Raw genomic sequence first — 11,305 nt, forward strand, 5'->3', positions numbered from 1 at the left:
ATCTCTTTTGTAAAACATATAAAACCAAATTTACTTACAAACTACTTGTTCATAATCATAAAATGGGTCTTATAGAGGACAGGAAGGGGAGAAGAAAATGGCTGCACAATACAGTGATGAAAGAAAAGTGTGTGTGTGAAATAGCAAACAAAAGTCTACAAATATATAAACTAGTAATTAGTATAAGCATCCAAAAATTGCCAATTTTAATACATTGAAGATCTATCTTCACAATTGTTTGAGGATTTGCATCTGTCACCCGAATTAAAGCTGCTGCTCTCACCATTCTTCGCACCTCCACCTTTTTTTCCCTTTTTTTCCACCCCTTATCTCTCTTCCTGTTTTATTTAGTTTTCACACAAAAAAGCAGAGTTTGGAAACAATACTTTTAAGAAAAATGAATATAATGACAATTGGATAAGGGGCATGAATAGAATAATGCGCTGGAGCCCAGAACACCATCCTACCATTGCTTAGTTACAGATAAATTCTATGTGTATTTATTTTCATACTTCTTTAAAGTAATTTACCAAGCTCTGCAAAAGTAGCAAAGCTTTTAATTCTTACCCGAAGCCCAGATGACGGACTATTATGTGAAGTCACACAGAGCTGTAGGTTGTGCTATAATATGTGTTGAGAATCCCCTCCACTAAGAATAACAGTGCCAGCTTTTGGCTTGTGCTAATGTTCACCAGCTGGTTGCAGAAACAATGTATTATTATCATTAAGTGGAGTGCCAGTTTCAGATTTGGGAGGAGGGGCACTGCTGGCAGGCAGAGGAAGAAGCAGCATGCTCCCCTTCTATATTGCCATGCAGGCTGCCACCTACAAATCTCCTCCCAAGGGCCAGGGAGCATGGATATCTGGCATTGTGGAGTTGGACCCATGGTCTAGCTTACACAGGGCCTATCACACTTGATGAATCCCACACAGGAACAGGATTTTAAAAGTAGAAAAAACCCACAAATGCGGGATGTTTTTCAGATGGATTTGCACCAAAGAGCAATAATACAAAAATAAAGCAAATGGAAAGTCAACGGAAATGACACCATTTTACTTCTGGGAACTTCCCAAAAGTAAAAAGGTTCACTTTATTTTTGCATTATTGCTCTTTGGAAGAAACGTCATCTTAAAAACATCCCGCATTTGCAGGTTTTTCCTACTTTTAAATGCCGTTTCTGCACGGGATTCTTCTAGTATGATAAGGTCCTAAGTGTTGACTCACTATTCAGTAAAGGTTTACTTTAGTTGACACTGTTGTATAGCAATCTAGCTGTACAACAAATCTGGAAGCATATGCACAGTTTTGGCTACGGCGTAAGGAGCTAACTATTCATATTTTTAAAATACTGTTTCACATTTTTAAGTTTAAAGCTCAAAGATCTAGCATGGAGTTTTGGTAGGTGAACCTCTTTGAGCTCTTTCTAGTAGGCTCTTGTTGGATAATGACATTCGGTGAAGGCCCTCTGAAGATGATCCTATGGGTTATTCAGACGTTGTTTTTGTTAGCACAACTATGCAAATAATCTCACTCATGCATTCTGGTTTTGTTGTTCACACTATTCTTTTGGTGTCGGAAGGAATAGGTTCCTGAAGGAAATGGATTTTTCTAGTAATGTCCTATCTGTGCCTGGATTCATGTGCTTTGTTTATTGTGAAGCACCTAAACTGCTGAGAACCAGTGTGGTGCTGTGATTTCTGTGTTGGCCTACAACTCTGGAGATGAGGGTTCAGGTCCCAGCTTGGGCACTGGATGACATGCTCTCAGTCTCATGGGAAGGCAATGGCAAACCTCTTCTGAACAAATCTTGCCCAGAAAACTCCATGGTAGGTTTGCCTTAGGGTCACCATAGGTTGGGAATGACTTGAAAGCACACAACAACAGCAACAAACCTAAAGCACTGCTAGTACCAATTTAGTTATTGCATCCTAAAGAGGGCATAATCTGAAATAAATATCAGGGTATTTAGTACCTGGATGATTAACTGGAGAAGAGAAAGCCCTTCTAGAAAGAATACAGGGGTGGGTCTCCTTTGGTTTATACTTTGTATTTATTTAAATGCTTCCTGAAAATAAATTCAAATTGAGGTAATTATCAGGTTTCTCCCCCTCTTTCAACAAATTTACATGTTTTGAAGGCCTTTATGTTCAACTCTAGAAAAAGAAAAAAAAAAATCCAAATTGATTTCAGTAATATAATCCAAGATGTGAAATACAAATGACGCTGTAAATCAGGTATACTTTTTGAAATTAATCTCTCAAAAGCAAATTCTGTTCCATATTTCCAGTATATTGTTTCTGTTACTTGGAAGTACAGAAGACATTTTGGGATAGGGTTTCATGGAAATATTTTTGAAGTTGTTTTTCCCAAAGAAAACAGAATGATTTGAAAATACAATTGAACTGTTTGTTATTTTCCACCTTTTTTTAAAAAAGTGAAATGTCACACCAGTGAAACAATGTGATGGAGAGCTTCATAGAAATCAAGAGAGAAATTTGAGAAGGAAAAAGTCTACAAAATATCTATCTATCTTAGTGGAACACAGATGGCAAGCACATACTCTCCAACTGTCCTGAAAAGGTAGGGACAGACCTGATTAATATCTCATTTGTTCAGCTGCTTTTAAAATGTGCCAGTTTCTCTCTCCGCCTTGGCCTCTGCCTGTTTGTCCTCAGCTTAATCAGTTGCTGCAAACAGAGTTCAAAATGCAAAAGTGGCTTGCATTCAAGCAACTCAAACGGGGAGGAGAGGAAGAGGTAGAATCTTCCCTTTGAGTAGGCTCTGGCAAAAGCAAACTGCTGCAACCTCTCCTAGCCTGTGTTTTTTTCCCTCTTCCACATTAATAACTTTTACCCAATTTGACCACCCTCTGATGTTCCTTGGCCACACACGTCCCAGTTTTCTTCTGTGAAATGTTGGCTAGTATGGAAATTTGAAGAGGATACAGTCCACAAAATGTCTATCTCAGGGGACAGGTGAGGATCCACCACTGAGGATCCTCTAGTCCCAGTGGTTTTCAGTTGTGTGTGATTATTTGACACCTCTCCTGATTCTACCAGGACTCCAGCTTCATCTTCACATATAATGCAAAAAAACAAAACAAAACAAAAAAATGAAAAAAAGTGATTGAAAGGTATATTTACACTGCATATAGTCAAAAGTGATTTGGAGACACACAGCAACAATAGTAAGGACTCCTCCCAAACAATATTATCAGTGGTCTAGAAATGGTTTGTCTGTCTTCTCCTTCCCTTCACCCCCCCCCCCCCCCCCAGTGTTTAAATAACATCCCCCCCTTCTGGGCCTTTATCTGCTACCCTTCTCCTCAATATCCAGGTCCCTTCCACTTTCCACCCACTTCAGCATACATTATGACTGCTTTGACAATGACAAGTTGCAACATATTTTGAAACAGCTGCTCTTACCCTGCCCCACAATACTAGGCGGACTCCACCCTCCCTCGCACCCCCTCTTGTGGAATGTGGGACAGACCCTTTCCTTGTGCTGACACACAAAATTTCCAACCGTGCTTGCTCAGGGGAGACTCAGGGGAGCCTGAAGTGAAGGGAACAGATGCTCTGCAGAAATGGAGTTGTAGCAACAGTTTCTCCTTGGGGCTGCTGGGCCCAGGTGATAGTATATAAAGTCTGTAAGGATTTGCACAGCAGGATATGGGGTAACATCTTCTTCCTGCTTCCCAGAACATACTTACCTATGTACTTTCTTGTCTTGGTCAACCAGAACTGCGATTGAAAATGGTTCTTTTGTAATTACCCTTGACAAAAATGAAACAGTGGGCAAATTAAAGAATTGAAGTGGGTGGGTGCACACTTAACATTATTATCCTGCAGATCAGCTTTGTTCCAACAGGTGTTAGCATTCTTTATGTACTCACAAAGAGAGGTTAAAGGCAGGTTGAAATGATGAATGTTCCCCATTCTGCCAATGCGTACTTAAGGATAGAACATTGGAAGGTGCTAAGAGAATGTGGCTATGATCCAGCACAGGGTAAAACAGACTTAAGGGCATTATCTGCACTGATTTTATGAAGCCCACTTACCTTTGTTTTGGATTGTGGGTTAAAGTTTTCTGGGATCTTTCAAATGCGAGATGGCAGGTTACCAAAGGATGTTTCACATTACTGTCATGGCAAAACTGCCTTGAATTGCCCTTGGCAGGGCCATAGGAAGTAACAGCTAGTCTAATGAAGGTTCCAGTACTTCTGGACAGAACAGCTACAGCATGGACAAGGAACATGCTGTCAGATGTTATTAGAATGCACCCACCATCTTCCATCTTCCAGTCTAAATACTAGTTAGGGCTGATGAGAGTTGCAATCCAGTAACATATGGAGGAGCATGCTTTTCACTATACTAGTTTAATATGTCTTTAATCCATGCATATTCAATTATTTTCCATAATACAGTATGATGGCTGCAATGTTGATCTGGCTTAAAGATGTATGAAGCTCTACACATAAAACAGCAAGAGAATATGGGTTTTTTTTCCTTTATGAATGTGTGGGAGGTAAATGGGATGAAGTTGAGTGGGGTTCACAGTCTGATACAGAGACTGGATGAGGATTTCACAGAGCCTGAGGAAATTACTTTTGGGGCTACATCTCTCAGAATCCCCCACCCAGCATGGATCATTCATCTGCTTTGATCCATATCCCACCTCTATCCACCTTTCAATGCACTGGCCCTCTGTACTGAAAATTGAGAAGACGGATTATGGTACTGACTCAAAAGGCAGAGGTTTCATGTTGGCGGACAGAGTCTTATTAATCTGTGGATCTCCTGCATATATTGATCCTGGTTTGAGAACCATTGTTTCTCATGCTACTGTCAAATCAAGTGTTAAAGGCTGATCTTCAGAGTGTGATGTGTCAGGATGTAAGTAATCCAGTTGGCTCAGTTTATGGGGGAAGGAGTTGAACTTGAAATCTGTATGCACAAATGTAAAGGTACAGCTGCCATGGGTGCAAAGCATTATGTCATACTTAATTTTCACACTTAAGGGCCTGAACAGACAGACCAAAGTAAAGCTGCTTCGGGTCACTTTGGAGGTATGCTGTTTAAATGCCACACACATCTTAAGAGACCAGAAGGAGTGGAGTGTGGCTTTGGCGTGGCTTCCGGCCTCTTAAGACACATGCATCATTTAAATAGCATACCTCCAAAGTGACCCAAAGCAGCTTTATTTTGGTCTGTCTGTTCAGGCCCCCAGTATCACAGAAACGGAGTTAGTCCTATCACTAGCTGCATGTGAATCAGGATACCTCAGGCAGGAGATTTTGAGTTCGAGGGCAGCAAATTGCTGATTTATTACAATTATATTTTTGCTGCCATGAAGTGCTAGAGATGGAGGTCCCTCAGATACCAGATGCCTTGATTTGTGAGGCAAGGACACTAATGCTCAGGGACACATCTACTTCATTAATTGAGGTATTCCTGTAATAAAAAATCAATTAAGTTGTCAATTAACTTATGCATTTTCTAATGAAGTGGGTAACTTAATTAAATTAATTTTTTTAACTGAATTGATTGACGCCAGTTGGATGTTTAAAATTAACTTAATTCCAGAATTAATCAAGTGATTAATTAAATGAGAGCAACTATGATAAATATTAAAAATTATTTTTCCAACTGATTCTTTAATAAGTGCAAAACGCTATAGGAATCCTTGTGGGTTTTTTTGTTTTTTGTTTTTGATTAGCATATAAAAATTTAGTTAATTCCAAAAGTAAAAGATTTGCATGAACAAATAGAGGGCTGGTCTTCTTTGCATCCAGATAGCCTTCCTCTCTTCTACAATAATCACAACACAGGACATCCAAATCTGTCGCAGGAAACGAAATTTGGAACCTCTTATGCCTTGGATTTGGAATCTATGTGCAAATCAGCTAAAGAAAGTGGGAAGTGTTGGACTGGGCTAGTTTGCTAGGTGATGGATTAGGGTAGTTCCCTGGGGCATTGGAGATAATTTCATATAGATGATTTTAATACTATTGCCATGATTGTAACTCTGTTTCCCACTTTACCAGGTATCAAGTTGTAGTGGTATCACTAGGGTTGGCATCACCTGGTGCGGTAACTCATGGTGTCACCCCCCCTCCATTGACCTCCTCCTTTATCACACCATACAAAATTCTTAGTAATATATTTTGTACTGATGTTATTCATAAATTGTAATTCATATATATCATTGAATGTAGTGGCAAGAGTTGTGACATCAACAATTAGCAAAATTAAAATGATACCTTTAAATTACAATATTATACTCACAGACTAAGTATATTTTCATGTAGATAGTTTCATGTGGCTAAAGTGAGAACTTGGTAAGATGTGCTTTTTTCAAAGGAAATTCTAAAACAATTTTTTCATAAAATTATTTTTTAAAAATATATAATTTAAAGCTTAAATTTTATTTTAAAAGCTGGGGCTTCTCTTTTCTCCTGTCACTGAGCTTCATCCTACTCACACTATCCCTTTAACATTTTGAAGGGATGCAGGTGGATGCCACAGCCTGTTTCTGCCCATTTCTGGCAGATGTCACCTTCCTTAGAGTGTCACCTGATGTGGCTTGTGCCCCATGCATCCCTCTAATGCATCAATTTGCATGGAGAGAGGGCGGTCCATTATGCTGGCAATCAGAGCATAAGTGAATGATGCGGCCCGGCGAGGCCTTGGGACCGGCCCCAGCCCGGTCCTGCCACCGATTGCCACCGGGGCCTTTGGGGGGCAATTGTCTATAGAAGCCTCAGAAACATGCATTTATATTAACATTTTTTAAAAAATCAGCAATTTTTTTGCGTGTCCTTCATTTTTTAAAAAAAAAGTATCTTCCATTTGAAAATTTTATCCTACATTTGTCCTGGTTTATTTATATATTTAACTTTTAAAAGAATTATTTAATTGTTTATTTTTTGGCTTCGGCCCCCCAGTTGTCTGCGGGACAGCAACCCGGCCCCCGGCTCAAAAGGGTTGCCTACCCCTGCCTAAATCTGAATGAGGAGAAAACTGCTGGTAGTGGAGGAGATCAACAGAACTATGAATTGAACTGAAACATATATTCTGAACATATATTTGGGTTGCCTAAGTCTTAATTTAGAGAAAATGTCAGGGAGATAAGGAGGTGAACAAAGCTGTGACTCACCATCTTGAAAGGAGAAAGAGAGAGGGAGGATTCTCTGTGTGGCCATGATCATCTGGGAGTTTCCTGGGTCAGATGAGGCTGGTCACCTAGTTATACTGATCATCAACACCAATGCATTGCTATCTATATCTGATCAATGGGATTGCTTGAGAGTCAGTGTGAAACAAAGGAGAGGCAGGCAGGGAAGCCCTATATTGCCTAAACTAAAGCTTCCATTATTTTTGTAGTGAAAAGGAGATAAAGGTGTGGAAAAGATGTTTGACTGGAGCAGTATTTTTCAAACAGGTGTTGAAGGAGAGTACATTAATAGGGGGCAGAGCAAAAGGCAAAGGAAGAGAAAGCTTTCAGTATGGTGGATGAGAAACATTCAGGCAGCTGTTTCTTTCTCTTCCAAGCTCAGGAAATAGGTCATGAGAGAGCTTTTTTGGCTTCATGCTGGTAAGGAGTTTAGTGCAGGCTTTTAGTTTAAAAAGCAATTCAACATTAACCTAATAGTTAAACATTCCCACTTCTAATGTAAAGGAGATTGAACTAGATTTTTTTTACAAAGTTTATTAATTATTAAATACATGCACTAATCCTTTTCTATTGACTTTTCAACCTCTGCCCTTCCCTTCTGCAGGGCTTCCTTCCTTTAGGAGCCAACAGTGCATCTCCAGAAGACACCAACAGCTCAAAGCAGTGGTGGTGACCAGTGGCTCCCATGTCCATGAGGCTGTGAATCTGCTCTGGCTTTTAGTCTGAACTTTAAAAGAGTTATCTAAAATGTTGAATTAATCTGAGGGTACAGTTCAGCTCTGTGGCTTGCTCTTTATAAGTCTGGAGTCTGCAAGATTCCTATTCCACTCTCCTGAAAGCCACCTGCAGCCACCATTACAAAAAGATAGAATGGTACTCTCCTAAGATGTATGGTTGCCAAACTTTCTGTTTCATCTTCTTTCTCAGGGTTGCTTGCTTCAGTTTCGATTGCAGAGAAATTGTGGTTGATAAAAACAAAGACTGACAAAAACAACTTTTTCCTGTCCCTAGATATCTGTACAGTTGGTTGGCATCATGCTCTGCAGTTTCACGTTCCAGATACTCATGGCCCAGAGTCTCAGTGATTGTCACAAATGCTCAGCAAGGTAGATACAGGGACGTAGCCAAGGGGGGGTATTGGGGCCCGGACCCCCCTTCCATTAGATAAAATGAATGGTGCGTGCTGCCACACCGCCACACCCAAGCCCCATTATAATGGTGGCACTTAGTCTGGACCCCCCCCCCCATTCCCAAAATCTATGTCCCTGGTAGATAAGAGCAGCAAGTTGCAAAAGTCCCCCTAGTATGTTGTGCAGCTAATTAGAAGTCATACATCAAGCTTACAAGTATTGCCAGTATACAAGTATTGTCAGCAGAAATTACAATCAGGCTGCACACTACACCTCCAAATTATCCCATTTCTCAAGAGGTTTTAGAAAAAGACCTCTTTCAAACATGCATGTAAATGACATAAATGGATTGCTTTATCTAATGTCAGTGGATCTGGCCAAAGACTAAATAATTTTGCATAACTATTCTTATATGATTATTTTAAATAGACAAATAGATAGTGAATGAATGAGTGAGTATGTTGGATCATCTCTCTCTCTCTCTCTCTCTCTCTCTCTCTCCATGCATCCATATTGCCTTTGTTGATTCTTTTGCCCATCAGAGTGATGTCAATAAACTAAATAAAAATATTCTTTAAACACAGACAGCAACTTTAAAAGCAAATTTTAAAAACCATTTTTAAAACCACAGGCCAAATGTATTAATACAGCTTTACCGCCTTCTGGAAATTCATCAAGGGTGAATTCCTTTTCTGCTTTCTGGGGCAGGGGAGATATCAGTTTAGATTGTGCTAACCCAGAGGTTACGAGAAACGGTGATTACTTCAATTGTTCACTAGGGCTTGCTGGCCCTGGTGTATACAATGGGCAGTGAAACAGGTGGTTGTTACGGGGGACAGCTTTGAGGGAGAAGGATTCTGAGTGATATGCTGCTGCAGCAGCACCAACCAAAACCCAAAGGAATGACAGCTGTCTGGGCATGGAAATGATCTAAGGAATGGAGAAGATCTAAGGGGAAAAGCAGGGCTTGCAAATGGCCATTAAAGGACAAACAGTCCGATAAGCCACTTCAAAAACATGTATTTAGAATTTAACTTCATTTTATATAGGCTGGCATCTTGTTAGATATTTATGTCATTATAAACTGTCTTGCAATCATGTGATGGTGAATTGTGATGTTGTGCAATGCTGATATTCTCAGGAGAGGAGCAGAGATATTATGCATCTGGGATCACCATGCAAACAGCATAGTCGTATGGCTGTTATACAGTGAACCCAGTGCAAGATGTGTCCTGTTACAGAATATGTCTCTATGGACTTTAGAACATTTTGTGCATCAGGACGCATTGCTCAATGATAACTCTTGTAAAAATAACAGGACAACTTAGACAGTGCCTTGTTATACATTTTCACGATCTGCTTGTATGGTTGCATATCATGTCTGTGACATAGTTCCATCATTGTAAAGTTACACATTGTAATCTCTAATGCAGGATATTGACTGTTGTATTCAGTCCACAGATTGAGAAAATAACATTTTTGGGCTGTAACTCCCAGAATTAATAGAATTAGAGAGTTGGAAGAGACCCCAAAGACCATCCAGTTCAACCCCCTGCCATGAAGGAATACACAATCAAAGCATTTTGACAGATGGGTATCCTGCCTCTGTTTAAAAACCTTAAAGAAGGAGATTTTTCTGAAGCAGCATATTCCACTGTCAAACAGCTCTTACTGTCAGGAAGTTCTTCATTATTATTATTATTATTATTATTATTATTACTTTTATTGATATAGTGTCATAGGTTTTACATAGCGCTTTACAAAGGAGAAAAACAATCCAAAATAAAAACAAAAGCCTGCCAATGATGCACAATTTAAAACCACAAACAAGATTATAAAATTAATAAAATATTACTATAACAAGATTAAAACAATACTATAAAATTATAAATTAATACAAATAATAGGGACAAAAATCAAAATGAAAGTTGGAATGTTTCCCTGAATAGCATAGTCTTTAATTTAGACTTAAAGTAGTCTAGAGAGGTGGTGGTCCGCAAATGCATGGGAAGAAGATTCCAAAAATAGGGGGCAGCATGGGAGAATGGGTGTATCTGAGAAGGGGCTGAGGAAATCCTTGGCTGAATCAGCAGCCCCGGATCACTAGAGCACAGAGCACGAACAGAAAGATAGGGGAAAACAAGTGCTGACAAGTAGGTGGTGGCCAAACCGTGAAGGGCTTTGAACATTAGTAATAACTTATAACGGATTCTGAATGGGATCAGGAGCCAGTGAAGGGACGACAATAATACGGTGACATGATCATAACAGCGGGCAGAAAAAATTATCCTAGCGGCAGTGTGTTGTAGTGAAATCAAGGGGGCAAGATGGGAAAGAGGAAGCCCAGTTAGCAAAGAACTACAGTAATCCAGGCAAGAATTATGGTTAGGTAGAATCTTCTTTTCTGTAGCTTGAAACCATTGCTCCTTGTCCTAGACTCCAGAGCAGCAAAACACAAGTTTGCTCTATCCTAAGTATGATATTCCTACAAATATTTAATCACAACTATCATATCACCCCTTAACCTTCTCTTCTCCAGGCTAAACATATCCAACTCCCTAAGCAGCTCCTCATAGGGCATGGTTTCCAAACTTTTCACTGTTTTGGTCATCCTCCTCTGGACATGCTCCAGCTTGTCAACATCCTTCTTGAATTGTGGTGCCCGGTGAGGTCTGACCAAAGGAGGATAGAGTGTTACTATTACTTCCCTTGATTAGACTCTATATTCTTATTGATGCACCTAGAACTGCATTGGCTTTCTTAGCTGCCGCATCACATTGCTGACTCATGTTCAACCTGTGGTCCACTAACACTCCTAGATCCCTTTTGCATGTACTGCCATCAAGCCAGATGTCCCCTGTCCTATATCTCTATATTTCATTTTTATTGCCCAAGTGTAGTATCCTACATTTCTCCTTGCTGTTATTCATTTTGTTAGTTTTGGCCCAGCTTTCTAATCTGTCAAGGTCATTTTGAATTCTGATCCTCTCCTCTGAAG

General features: G+C 39.8%; 1 long non-coding RNA gene across 2 annotated transcripts in view; it reads left to right on the plus strand.

Moving 5' to 3' along the window:
* Positions 1-9,850, plus strand: part of LOC121929935 — a 27,404-nt gene extending 17,554 nt beyond the window's left edge. For both annotated transcript variants that reach the window (XR_006103776.1, XR_006103775.1), the window contains exons 3-4: positions 2,437-2,581; positions 7,782-9,850. This is a non-coding gene — a long non-coding RNA (uncharacterized LOC121929935). The remainder of the gene's footprint in view (positions 1-2,436; positions 2,582-7,781) is intronic.
* The last annotated feature ends 1,455 nt before the right edge of the window (positions 9,851-11,305 follow it).

The sequence above is a fragment of the Sceloporus undulatus genome, chromosome 4, assembly GCF_019175285.1.
Source record: "Sceloporus undulatus isolate JIND9_A2432 ecotype Alabama chromosome 4, SceUnd_v1.1, whole genome shotgun sequence".
NCBI classification, from domain to species: domain Eukaryota; kingdom Metazoa; phylum Chordata; class Lepidosauria; order Squamata; family Phrynosomatidae; genus Sceloporus; species Sceloporus undulatus.